The sequence below is a fragment of the Myxine glutinosa genome, chromosome 1 (genome assembly GCF_964187855.1).
Source record: "Myxine glutinosa chromosome 1, kmMyxGlut1.1, whole genome shotgun sequence".
Taxonomy (NCBI): domain Eukaryota; kingdom Metazoa; phylum Chordata; class Myxini; order Myxiniformes; family Myxinidae; genus Myxine; species Myxine glutinosa.
Window position 1 is genome coordinate 445,978,859 of NC_136261.1, and position 14,333 is coordinate 445,993,191.

At 44.1% G+C, this 14,333-nt stretch overlaps 2 protein-coding genes across 2 annotated transcripts in view; one reads left to right on the top strand and one right to left on the bottom strand.

Moving 5' to 3' along the window:
• The window catches only part of LOC137418556 (E3 ubiquitin/ISG15 ligase TRIM25-like), a 1,139,870-nt gene that overhangs the window by 396,715 nt on the left and 728,822 nt on the right, over positions 1–14,333 (bottom strand). The gene's annotated exons all lie outside the window — the stretch shown is intronic.
• Positions 9,999–14,333, top strand: part of LOC137417338 (uncharacterized) — a 187,302-nt gene continuing 182,967 nt past the window's right edge. Inside the window, exons 1-2 of the mRNA XM_078770797.1 lie at positions 9,999–10,101; positions 10,351–10,505. The gene's annotated coding sequence lies outside the window, so the exon portion shown is untranslated. The remainder of the gene's footprint in view (positions 10,102–10,350; positions 10,506–14,333) is intronic.

Consider the following 14,333-nt stretch of genomic DNA (forward strand, 5'->3'; position numbering starts at 1 on the left):
GTGAGCCCCGTGTATATCCCGAGGCCACGCCTACTCCTCGGGCGTGGCCGACGCCCTCTTGGTGCGTGGAATGATGTCATCGCGCCGGTGCCATCGTGTCCGCCACAGGTGTATATTTCGAGGTGTATATTTAGTAAACTTAGCAAAAAGGTAACCTGGATCGGAACTCACCATCAAAGTAATCATATCGATATCCGTGTTGAAATCCGATAACAATTAGGGCTTTTTATTAAGATTTGTATGTGTGGATCGACCCATGAAGATCATGGAAACAAGTGGCGGCTCGGATGGTTTTTGGACGAATTGTGCAGAAATAACTGTTTTAAAACACCTGTTTAGGTGCAGGGTGGTAAAATATGTCATCCTATAAAGTTTTGTGCCGATTAACCTTTGGAGCTCAGTGGAGTAGCTTCACAAACAAACAAATGGACATTTCGCTTTGATATATATAGATATGTAATGGGGCATTATGATCAATTTATCAGTCAGTGGAGAGTTTGGAGTTGTCCATGTCCCCATAAGTAATCCTGATCAAACAGAGTTCACCAAACCAGTTGATTGCCTTGCATAGCATGTGACATAATGACATGACTGCACTTGATGCCATCACTGATTGCTGCCAAGCAGCTCAGACACACAGGTCCCAATCTGGAAGTCCACACACCTGGTTGCTACCACATTTTTTTCTCAACATCAATGGTAAAGCATTGTTGATGGAGGGAATACCTTTAAACACAGACTTCGAAAGAAAAGAAGAGGGGAACGAACCTCTGCCCCCGAAAAGGTTGAGATTCAAGTCGATGTGGCCACTGCCCAGACCAAGCAGCAAAAATTATTCCAAAAACTAAAAAAAAAAAAAAATTACAACAACAGATCCTTGCAACTACAGACCAATCAGCCTGCTCCCAATCATCAGCAAGATCATGGAATCCATCACAACTTCTGACATTAAATCCTTCCCTCTTTTGCAATGGCTTGATCTCAGATCATCAATATAGATTCAGACCAGAACACTCTACTCTGGACATACGACTTCGGCTGTCTCAATAATGGACGGATGTCCTCAACGCCAGAGATTAAATCAGAATCGTCTCCCTTGACATATCTCGTGCCTTCGATTATGGTCTGGCACCCCGCCATGCTCACCAAACTCTCCTCTTATGGAATCCATGTAAATCTTCAGGAAGGGCTCACAGATGTTCCCTGCCGTAGTCAGCGTGTGGCTCTAAATGGAATTCTCTCATCTCCTCTTACTTGCCAGGCTGGAGTTCCTCAAATCAGTGTTATTGGCCTGGTGCTTTTTCTCATCTTCTTCAATGATCTTTCTGATTCTCTGGAAAATGTTTATTGTTTTTCTGATGACTCCACCCTCTGCCGTTCCATCTCTCAACCCTCAGATCGACAGTTCCAGGTAAAAAAAAGCTTGACTTCCGCTTCCGGTCTTGCCGGTGAGGTTTCGTTTATTCGCAGCTGTCCACGCTATCCATTGAAATCGAAGTTAAGTAATTGTTCCTGTTTGTATTTTCGTTAAAACTGTATTTATTTTATGGTGTTTGTACCTATAATGTGTCCCGAGGAAGATTCTCGGTGTAAATCTTTCATACCTGTATAGAAAATCGTGTTAATTTGTGTCGTGTCTTTTGAGGCCTTGCAGGCCACCGTGTTGACCTTGAAGCTTTGTTTTCTCTCAGCGGTCCGTCGTTTGTGCTCCAATAACTTTCGTTCTCTGTTTTTCCCAGTCTTTTCACCCCATAGCCTACTTCCTTGTTTAAAATCTCAACTCAAAAAAAAAAAAAAAACCAAAAAAAACATTTCCTTCTCTGTTCTTATTCGTTCTTATTTGTTCGTTCGTTCTTCGACCACGTGTTGCTCTCCCATTTCCCCAGATAGTTTTCACTGTAAACTTTAAAATGTTTAAACTTTCCCCTGAAGTTCTGTATTCTGTCGTGTATTATAACACCTTTTTCTTCTCCTTCTTCTTTAAAAGGTTGTTTTCGACTTGCTCACCAAATCTATTCATCCCCCCAAAAATTTCCATCTCTTACAGTGCCTCTTTTCGACATTCCCTAAACTCACCTGCCCTCCACCCCCCATCCAGCGTCCACAAACGTATTTTTGACTCAAACGTCACAAGAAACTCATTTTGCAATAATTGTTCGTTTCCCATTAATCGTACACTTTCCAAAATCCAATCTCACCCCTCCCCTCCAAATCTTCCCCATCACCCCTCCCCTCCAAATCCTCCCCATCACCCATCCCATTTCAAATCTCCTCCCTTGCCCCTTCCCTCCTAAACTCCCCCCACACCCATCCCCTCCAAGACTCCCCCTCGCCCCTCCGCTCCTAGACTCCCCCCTCACCCCTCCCCTACAAATCTCTCCCATCCCTTTCAAATTCCTCCCCTTGTCCCTTCCCTCCTAAACTCCCCCCTAACCCCTCCCCTCATAAACTCCCCCTCGCCCCTCCCCTTCAAATCTCCCCACCCTCATTTCTTCTCCAGTTCCCCCCTCTCACCCCTCCTCCTCAAAGCATCCTCCCTGCTTCTTCCCCCTTCCAACTCTCACCTCCATCTCCCCCAACCTCCTGCTTCACTCCTCCCCCTTCTCAAATAACACCTCATTGTGCCTCACCCAATCACCATCAAACCTTTTGTCCGCCCCATCCTTCCCTTTCTCAGAGCTATTCTGAAATATCTGACACACCTTCAACAGCTCTCCCTACCTCTTCCTCCTCTTCCACATCTTACCTTCCACATCTTCCACAACTCGGTACTCCTCCCCCCTGTTCTGTATCCGATGCTCCCCCTTCCTCTTCATTAACGGTATGGACCTCAAACATCCGGGGCCTTCGTTCAAACGTAATTGTTCTCTCCACACAGGTTGCTTCTGACAAACCAGATGTGATCTGCTTAACAGAAACTTTCCTCCTTCATGATGTCTCTGATTCCTTAGTATCTCTACCGGGTTAGTCCCTCCTACGGTATGATAGAACTGAGCCTCGTCCTGGAGGTGGGGTTGCTGTCTTTATCAAAAACTCTCTTCCTCACTTGCCCTGCACTGCCCGCTCTCCACCTCACCCCCAAGAATAACTCTGGCTACGGCTTCCCCTTCACTCCCACCTCTTGTTCATATGTGTGCTGTACCATCCACCAAACAGTGATGACTCCATATACATCTCGCTGTCTGATAATATGGACCATCTTCTATCTACTCATCCCAACTCTCTCTTCCTCATATGTGGTGATTTCAATTGTCACCATGCTAGTTGGCTGGGTGTGGGTACCTCTCTCACCAGCCATGGCTCCTCAGCAAAGGACTTCTGCGACTCACTGGGACTGACACAATCTGTCAATTTCCCGACCCGGATCTCAGTCAACGGAGCATCTTCTCTTCTGGATTTGGTTATGACTAACTTCCCTGAAAATGTCTGCTGCTCTTCTTCTGCTCCAATCGGCTCATCTGATCATGTGCTTGTTAAAGTGGACATCTCTCCGACCATTCTCAGGGAGCCTCCTTAGCGTCGACGAGTGGGGCATTTCACTCAGGCCAACTGGCACGGTCTTCAAGCAGCCATCAATCATCTGGACTGGTCTCCCATCTCCACCACCTCTGACATAAACTCATGCTGGGAATTCTTCCAAAGTAAATTGCTCTCTCTCATGCACAGATTTATCCCATCTCGTCTTCAGTTGTCATACCCTTCCTCCCATCCATGCTACACGGAATATTGTAGTGAGGCTGTTGCCCAGAAACAAGTTGCCTTCGTCTCCTGGAAAGCAAATCCAACGGAAGGAAATCTCATTTCCTTTCACAAAGCCCGAAACAAGTGTGTGTCAACCCTCAGGAGAGCCAGGAAACAATATCTCTCCGTTCTCAAGACCGAACTCTCTTATCTGTCTCCCCTCTTCCAAATCCTGGTGGTGTCTGGTCAAATCTGTTTCTGGTGTTTGTTCCCCCTCCATCCCCTCCCTTACCTCAAATGGCTACACAGCTGACTCCGCACGTGAAAAAGCTGAATGTCTCAACTCTGTGTTTGCCTCTAAATCTTGTGTCCCAAACCCATCCCTCTCTGTACCCACCGGACCCAGTCGTACTCAGCTGCTCCTGGACTCTGTTTCCTTTCCTCCTGACAAGGTGGAAAAGTTTGTCAACCCTCGACTCTGATTCTGCAACTGGATCTGACGGCATCAGCCCACGGGTCCTAAAATCCTGTTCTTCCACTCTTTCACTCCCTCTCGCTGTTCTTTTCACCCGCTCTTTTGCTCAAGGTCAACTGCCATCTGCTTGGAAATTAGCCAACATCACTGCTTTACACAAAAAGGTGCAAAAACAGATCCTAGCAACTACAGACCAATCGGCCTTCTTCCAATTACCAGCAAAGTCATGGAATCCATCATTGCTTCAGATATGAAATCTTTCCTCTTCTCCAATGGCTTGATCTCTGATCATCAATTTGGTTTCAGACCAGGTCACTCTACTCTGGACATGCTGCTCCTGCTGTCTCAACAATGGATGGAGGTCCTCAATGCCAAACAGGAAATTAGAGCTGTCTCCCTCGACATATCACGTGCCTTCGATACGGTCTGGCAGCCCGCTCTCCTCACCAAACTCTCCTCCTTTGGTATCCATGGAAATCTCCACGCATGGCTGGCGGACTTCCTCTCTTGTCGTCGTCAACGTGTGGCCCTGAATGGGGTTCTCTCATCTCCTCTTCCTGTTCAGGCTGGAGTTGCCCAAGGCAGTGTTCTGGGCCCTGTGCTTTTTCTGGTCTTCATCAATGATCTCTCCGGCTCTCTTGATAATCCTCTTTTTCTCTTTTCTGATGACTCCACTCTCTGCCGCTCCATTCCTCATCCCTCAGATCGGCAGTCTGCAGCCTCCTCACTCTCTGGAGACCTGGACAAAATCACTGACTGGGCAAAGAAGTGGAACATGTCTTTCAATCCTGACAAATCTCACACTCTTACGATGTCTCTTCGAAAAGACCGACTGGACAACACTCCCATCCACTTTCTGAATAATCCTCTCCAAGAAGTTCTGTCACTCAAGCTTTTGGGTCTCACTATCTGCCATGATCTTTCCTCGGAAAACCACATTTCAAATCTGGCCTCCAAAGCCAGTCACCGACTGGGCATCCTCCGTCGTGTGAAGTCCTTCCTTGGCACACCTGCGCTCCTCACCACATACAAGGCTTTCATCCGCAGCTCAATGGAATACTGTTCCCCCCTCTGGGCTGGTGCTCCTGCCTCACACCGAGCTTGGCTTCACGCTGTTGAGGCCAAAGCTTTCAGAATCATTGGAATCTCCTGCGATGAAGTTAATTCCGAGGGCCTTTCACTCACTCACCACAGGCAGGTTGGTGGTCTTTCTGTCTTCTACCGACCCCTCTCCGGCCTTGCTCCCCCAGCTCTCTCTGTGCTCTGTCCCCCCAATATTCCTTCAGGTCGCACAAGATCTGCCTGCAACCCTCTTATGGTTACACTGCCAAAATCTAGGCTCTCTGCTCACCTTCACTCTTTCATTCCCCTTTTCTCCCGCCTCTGGAACAAACTCCCCCACTCCCTTCAATCCCACTCCTCCCTCCAGGTCTTTAAAACAGCTGTTCACCACCATCTCTTATCTTCCCCCATCCAAAACCTTGATCTTTTCTACCCCCACCAATTCACCCCAGAGTCCTTGCAGTGTTCATATGTTTTATACCTCTCCCCCCTCCCCCCAAGTCCTCCCGATGTCCCTGCTCTCAAATGTTGTGTTTGTGTCCTTCCGCCTCTCTCCCCATCTTGCCTGCCGCTCCCCTTGTTTTTTGTTTTGTGTGTCGGTTTGACTTTTTGTGTGATTCATGTTAGCTCTTTCACGAGCCTCGATCTTGTATACACAAAAGAAAAAAATTCTGCTGCATTGAAGGTTCCCAAGAGCACAGTGGCCTCCATAATTCTTAAATGGAAGAAGTTTGGAACAACCAGGACTCTTCCTAGGGCTGGCTGCCCGAACAAACTGAGCAATCGGGGGAGAAGGGGCTTGGTAATAGAGGTGACCAAGAACCCGATGGTCACTCTGGCTGAGCTCCAGAGATCCTGTGTGGAGATGGGAGAAACTTACAGAAGGACAACCATCACTGCAACATTCCACCGATCTGGGTTTTATGGCAGAGTGGCCAGACGGAAGCCTCTCTTCAGTGAAAGACACATGAAAGCCTGCTTGGAGTTTGCAAAAAAGCACTTAAAAGACTCTCAGATTGCGAGAAACAAGATTCTGTGTTGCTTTGGTAATGCGAAACTTCTGGATTTTTTACGATCCTTTATGTCATTATTTTATGAAAATTGAAGTTTGTCCATGAACACTTTGTGAGGCCTCAGCTGGAATATTGTTTGCAATTTTGGTCACCTCAAGTCTGGAAAGACCAGTCTGACAACTACTATAGAGGATTCAGCACAGGCCTACAAGATTGATTCCGGGCCAAGATAGACTCAACTATGAGGAGCGCGGGATATTGGCAGGACGTTTGTGACTTCAGTATGGATGGGGAGATTGTGTGCATCTGAGTGAAGTGTCGTGTCGTGTCTGTGGCGGTCTCGTCAAGGGTTGGTGTGTGGTTGATGTTGTGTGTTTGTCATCCAAGAACCGCCATCGCCCAAACTCCCTCTCCCCCCAACCCCCACTCCTGAAAAAAAAAAAACACCAAAAATTGCTTTTTCTCTTTTTATTTAAACCTTATTATAATAGAACAAACGTATATGGTTCGCTATTTATGTATGTATGTATGTATGTATGTTTGTTTATATGTGACGAAACGTCTTCTTCTTCGTCTTCAAATAAAATTACCACCCTCTTAATTAAACCTCTTAATTGCGTTGAGACTGCTGAGACCCCTCAGACCTTTGATGACCCTTTAATTTGCCCAAGACCCTTCAGACCACCAAGACCCCCTGAAGACCCAAAATACCCTGAAGACCCCAAAGACCCAAAATACCCTTCAAGGCCCTGTGGCTCAAAAAGACCCTGAATACCCAAAGACCCTGAATACCCAAAGACCCTGAATACCCGAAGACCCAAAACACCCCGAAGACCCAAAACACCCCGAAGACCCACAACACCCCGAAGACCCAAAACACCCCGAAGACCCAAAACACCTCAAAGACCCAAAATACCCTTAAAGGCCCAGAGGATCCAAAAGACCCTGAAGACCCAAATGGCCCTGAAGACCCAAAACACCATGAAACACAAAAGACACCGAAATGTCAAAGATGCCTACCCCTCTGAAACGACGTGTGGTGAGGCACTTGGAGCATGCCGAGTCACGCTAGTTATCATAATAAAGGTTTGGTGAAAATTTGATGACAGATCTCAAATGTTAAAAAAGTTATGGCCCGTACGGACGAACACACACACACCACACAGACCCCACACACACACACACACACACACACACACACACACACACACACACACACACACACACACACACACACACACACGTAACTACACAAACAAACCGTAACTTTGGATGTCGAACCGAGGTAACCATTATTAGTATTAAGCCCCCAAACCTCCTCCCTCCACCCCCCCCCCCAAATGGAGAGGTCAAACTATGATGATGGTTGCCACACAACAACCGTTCGCTGGAGCAAAGGCTACCTTCGTGATCACCATCACATGTACTACTGAGTAGTTTTCCCCGACAAGCAGGGACAGTATGACCGGACGTCTGGCACTTGTGGAATCTTAAGGGAGCCAGAATGTAAACACAAACTGGGAAGACAAATATTCCCAAAGAAATGTTCGACGGGATGGAAGGGCAGCTGAAGGACAGAACCACCGAGTAGGGACAACCTTAACCCCATCCATGACCGTGGTAAGAAGCTGAGGGTCGACAACTCCACTGTCCACTAAGTAGCTCTTAATTTCATCAATTTCCATGGACGGATCCACGTCATAGATTACTTCCAGGCTCACCCTCATCTACCTAGGAATTTGACACAAAAGTCGAGCCTCGCCTTTTTGCGACCCTCTCAACACCTCGTCCAGACCCTCTCACCACCCCGTCCCGACCCTCTCACCACCCCGTCCCGACCCTCTCAACACCCCCATCCCGACCCTCTCAACACCCCGTCCCGACACTCTCAACACCTCGTACCCACCCTCTCAACACCCCGTCCCGACCCTCTGAACACATCGTACCCACCCTCTCAACACCTCGTACCCACCCTCTCAACACCCCGTCCCGACCCTCTGAACACATCGTACCCACCCTCTCAACACCTCGTACCCACCCTCTCAACACCCCGTCCCGACCCTCTGAACACATCGTACCCACGCTCTCAACATCTCCTCCCGACCCTCGAAACACCTTGTGCCGCTGAGCGCCGATTTGCATTAATTTCATAGATCGCCAGATCTCAACTTTTTAGTGCTCGAAACGTCGCCGAAATTTTTTTTGATAAGTTCTGCCAACTTGAGAATTAGAAATGATTTGATTTTGGTGAAGATCTGGAGCCGGATCTGGATCTGGATCTGGATTTGAGCATTTTTCAGAGATTCTTCACCATTGAGAGATCGGACAAAAACCGATATGTAGCACGAGATGTGAGAAACTTGTGGACGGATTATAACAAAACTTGGTTCATGAGTTGGAGAAGAGACAAGAACAAGCGATTCGGTTTTGGTTCAAGTGGGATCCAGATCGGAGCTATTCGTGTCCGATCTAACAAATCAGAAACTGTTCACCTGGTGCAGGTGTGCTCTCTACCGAGTGCTGTTCTCGTTGAGCTATGTTTGGCGTTTCATCACCGCTCGGGTAGTTTTGTTACATCATCATACTCGGGTAGTTTCGGTGCATCATCATCCTCGGGTAGTTTCGGTACATCATCATCCTCGGGTAGCTGTTTGCATCATCATCCTCGGGACAGGAGTTCTGATATTAAAAACCGTAACGTTCCGCCGAATTCATGGGTTATTCCATTTCCTAATGAACCTTCTTCTGTCATTGTACAATATATTATTATGTGCATTTGATAAACAATATCAATATGTATTAACAATAGCAATTATTGAATTTTAATGTGATTATTGTTGCATTTGTATATATTCAATGAGTTATTCATTATTCCACTTAACCTGCTTTTTTACCAATACCAACATCACCCCTTCATTTTATAATCGTCTCGTCCAGTTAAACATTAGGGAAAAAACGTTTTTTCAAATCGATTAATCACGTGACAATGCTTTCTTTCCTCGAGATTGAGCATTCTCTTTCCGCTGTGTTTATCACCACTCACAAGGTGATTTGTTTTGTGGGTAAAGTGAGACCCACCCTCGGTCTCATCTCGAAACATTGTGGACCACGATCGGTCTCGCGATATCTCTCATCTCTCGTGATCTCAGGTTGCATTGATTGCCTGAAGTCATTGAATTTGGGTCACCTTGGGCACGTGACCATTATGCACGTGCGTTAATCCGCCATTGCGGACCGAGCAGTGCTCATTCGCACGTGGTTCATTCCTAACACGGAAGCCGTCCCTGGTTCTTCTTTATCTTTACATTTTATTTTCGCACTTTAATATGGCGGCGCATACAAATTGCTGACGTCACAAACAATCTTCTTACAAAGAGGAAGAAGACAATGTGCGTAAAGCGGAAGTATTCAATAACGATGAAGAACCTCTGAGTGATCTTGTAAACCTTTGAATGTAACTGTGATGAAGGTTCACGTGATCGGGTCTCATCTGAAGAGGTTTGTTCGAAGATTATCATATTATTATTAATACTGAGTGTAACGGCTGCCGACCACATTCGTTCGTGGCAGTCTAATTTTTGGGTGGTTTTCCGTATTGGTGTTTGTGGCGGTGTAGCGGCTGTGTGAAGTTTTGTTATCGGTGGTTCACATTGTGCTTTTCATAACAGCAATTTGTATCTCGGTTTTGTAACGTCCACCACCACCATTAGGCTTCATAGTTAGTTATATCTTTTATCTTTTAACTAGCGAAGTCGTTAGGACATTTCATGTTGTGTCGAGCTGGAGCGTGCGCAATGGTCGAGCACATGAAACGGTGTGAAGAGGTTAAACATTGAAATCTGAAAAAGATTAACTGAGGATCCAAAGTTGGTATGTTATTTAAATTGTTTCTTTGATACATAATAGTAATACATTCGCTGCTTAAACTGTAAGAAATTGATTTGATGTGCATTTGCCGCTTTGTGAGGTAAATGCTTTGCAAACAGTTTGTATTTCGCCATTGCTGATTTCTCGTGCAGAACGACAAACTGCTGCATGATTGTTTGTATTGAAGCCGAATGTGTGAACTGCAATTATGGAGATTAGTTAGTAATTTGCTGTTTGTTTCTCATGTTGTAGTTTCACGAAGCCAACGAATAAAACGCCTTCTGCACGAGACCGAAGGTTTCCTGTAATCCTATTTGCACGGTGTTCCTCTTCTTCACAATTCGAGCCCTCGCGGCTCCTCTTCTTCATAAGCTGAACCCCAGCAGTTGCACTCAGTGTGACGGTCGGTAGGTCACACAGACATTGTTATGGAACTGGACACTGCAGCGTCATGCTCAATATTTCAGAAACTATTTCATGATAAGTTGTCTGAATTTTGATTGTACAATAACATAACTTTTCGTAGTTGTACGGTGTAATTGGTTCTTTTTGTTGGCTGTACCAAGTTACCAGTTACGGTATCGGGATAACAGGCTTCCTGTGAGGTTCGCACTGGAAGCCTATTGTTTAGGGATGTTACAAAAAAATTTGTTATGAAAAAAACAAACTTGGAAATGTTAAATCCAGATAAAGTATGAAAATACCTTTAATACGGTACCAAAACCACATCCATATCTTAAAAATTAAGGAAACACTTTCATATTCGGAAATTTGACACTCCACCTGTATTGATTAGCTATTAGACTAAAACAAAAGCTGTGATCAATTATTGCAAATTTTATGACTAAGTAATCATGGTTTCTTTAAAAATGAAGGTAATCAGATGAATTTTTCAGAAAATGTGAACTGAGGTTCGGCGAAGAGGGTAAGAAAAAAAATATTCAGACAGACCAAAAATTAGCGTTTAATCGATCCAGAGTTATTGCCATTGAATCAACGAGAATATGTTGAAAATACCTTATAAATACCATGGAGGCCACAGTTTTGATGAGACCTTCATGAAACTTGGCATGATTAGTTATGATGATAAGATCTTGGTGAGTTTTAAATTTTGACAATTTTTGCCGTACCATTCGAGTTATTGCCCTTGATTTAACAAAAATGCATCAAATATAGCCTTTAAACACTATAAAATCAACAGTTTTTCTTGGATTTTGATGAAACTTGGTATGATTAGATATGATGATAAGATCTTTGTGGAGTTTAAATTTTAGTAATCCTTGACATATGGTTCTGGAGGTATTGCCCTTTATTTGAAAAAAAAAAATGCATCCAATTCATACCTTTTTAACGCTATGAAAGCAACAATACTGATGTCATTTTTATGAAACTTGGCATCATTATAATAAATTTTTTGCCATAAAAACAACAAGAGTTATTGCCCTTGACTTTTAACCAAACTTCAGTAGATTGTGGGTGCGATAAAGAACAAAAGCAACATTTTTGTTTTCGATTTTGATGAAACTTGCCTTCGTAACATTTCCTGACAGAATATCGGCTACTGTGAAAGTAAAAACTGCCAAAATTGAAATTGTAACAAAATGTACAGTTTATGGCTCTCACTTGACTTTACTCGTTTCAGATATATACACAAATATATATTTGTCAGAACACAGAGTGAGATGTGCATGGAAGAAGTTTCGGGAACTGAGTGGTGTGCTGATGAGGAGGGGAGTGTCATTGAAGCTGAAGGGAAAGGTGTATGCTGCATGTGTGAGAAGTGTTATGATTTATGGGAGCGAGACATGGGTAATGAACATAGAGCAGCAACGAAGGCTGGAAAGGGTGGAAATGCGAATGGTTCGGTGGATGTGCGGAGTATCATTGAGAGAGAGAGGAAGACAAATGATGATTTGCGAAAAATGATGGGAATAGAGCCTGTGATTGATGTTGTGAAGAGAAACAGGTTGAGATGGTTTGGTCATGTGTTGATGAAGGATGAAAGTGACTGGTTGAGAAGAGTGATGGAAATGAATGTAGAAGGAAGTAGAGGACGGGGAAGACCGAGAAAGACTTGGCTAAAGATGGTGGAAGAAGAAATGTGGACAAGGGGGTTAACAAGGAGAGATGCAGAAAATAGGGCAAGATGGAGAAGATTGTCATGAGGACCGCAAGGCTAACCCCCGCTCTAACCGGGAAAATGGCCTTAAAATGCATGTTGTTGTTGTTGTTGTTGTTGTTGTATTCTTAGCAAAACACTATGTCTTTGTGAGGAAGATCTGCTGCTAATGAATACATGGATATGTCATACTCGGTGGCATTATCATACTCCTCGGATTGTGATCAGTACGCGACCTTATACAACTTTGTTTTCCGGAGCTTCTCTATTTTGGCGTTGTGGACAAGCAGACCACCATCTTCAAACCACACATGACATGCCTTCCTTCCAAGAATGTTCCCTTTAAAAATGTCCTCAAGGACATCTCTGTTGGAATAATCCAAATTTGGGTACTCATTACTTTTCGTGTTAGACTGGTCGGAAATCTGATAAATGTGCTTCTATAAAATCCTAGAAGCATTTTTGGGGAAAAGTTGATAGACCACTTTTTTATCATAATTTGGGTGTGCTGAGTCCATTTTTGCTGTCTGTCACCCTCTCAAATGAAGGCAAAAGCTTCAAAAATGGCCAAAAACAAAATGGTTGCCAAAGATTCAATTTTACTGTATTTTTTTAATACCTCTCTAAATTAAATACAAAGTTGAGTACTCTTCTCATTTCAAAAGCATCATTATGTACAAAATGATTCTCAAATATGCAAAATTTATTTTTTAAATAAAGTTCTGGTGACAAGAGACTTCACATTGGAATTCACTGAAGAATAACACAATGGTTCTGAGGCAAAATGTGAGCGATTTTTTTTTTCATTCTCTGTACATGACCTACTGTTGGAACCAATAAAAATGTCTAACACATGTCCATTTTTTTCAGATCTTTTGAGGAGTCAGGAATGCTGGAGAAATTCTCATCTAAATGTCTTGAAGCTAAGCCAGGCTGTGCCTCTGAATTGACAACTTTGCATTTTTTGTTGGGCATCTGAAAGAGAAAAGATAAATATGTATAATTTATAATGCAGTGTGACATTTAAGTCATGTTTAAAAAAAACACTCATTTAAAAAAAAAATTGACAGGGTAGTTTAATAAATAATAATAGTCATCAAAGCCTGAAGAAAAACGTAGGAAGATTCTTTTTATCCGGTCAAACTTGGTCCCTGAGAGGAACATGCATCAGTTTCACTTTGGCGGCGGCCAAAATAGCAACAGCAAATAATACACTAATGACGTGGCAATAGCATTTAATCACGCGAGATCTTGTCGACGAGGGCATGGTTTTTCGAAGCTGCACACGCTCTCCACGTTTTCGAAGTTAAGTAATTGTTCACAATTGGATTTTTGTCGAAACTATATTTATCTTTCGGTGTGTGTACCTATCGTGTGTCCCAAGGAAGATTCTCGGTGTTAATCTTTCATACCTGTATAAAAAATCATCGGTTATTTCGTGCCGCGTTTTTTTCAGCCGAGTACCTTGTGTCCTACCTTGAGGCTTCATTTTCTCTCAGCCGTCGATTGTGGTCCAATTACTTTGGTTCTCTCAGTTTTTCCCAGTCTTTTCACCCCATACTTCCTTGGTTAAAATCTCAACCAAAAAAAAACAACAAAAAACATTTCCTTCTTTGTTCTTATTCATTGTTCTTCTTTGTTTATTTGTTGTTCTTATTCGTTCGTTCGTTCTTCGGCCACATGTTTCATCCCCATTTCCACAGATAGTTTTCACTGTTCAATTTTAAAATGCTTAAACCTTCCCCTGAAGTGATGTATTCTGTCATATTATAACACCTTTTTCTTTTTCTTCTTTGAAAGGGTGCTTTTGACTTGCTCACCGAATCTACGTATCTTTGACTCGAAGGTCATAAGAAACTCATTTTGCAATAAATGTTCATTTCCCATTAATCGAACAACACTTTCGAGAATCCAAACTCACCCCTCCCCCCATATCTTTCCCCATCACCCATCCCTTTCAAATGTCCTGCTTGCCCCTTACCTCCTCAACTCCCCCTGCATCCCTCCCCTCCTAGACTCCCCCTTGCCCCTCCCCTCCCAAACTCCCCCTTCACCCCTCCCCCATTGACTCCCCCCTTGCCCCTCCCCTTTAAATCTCCCCACCCTTATTTCTTCT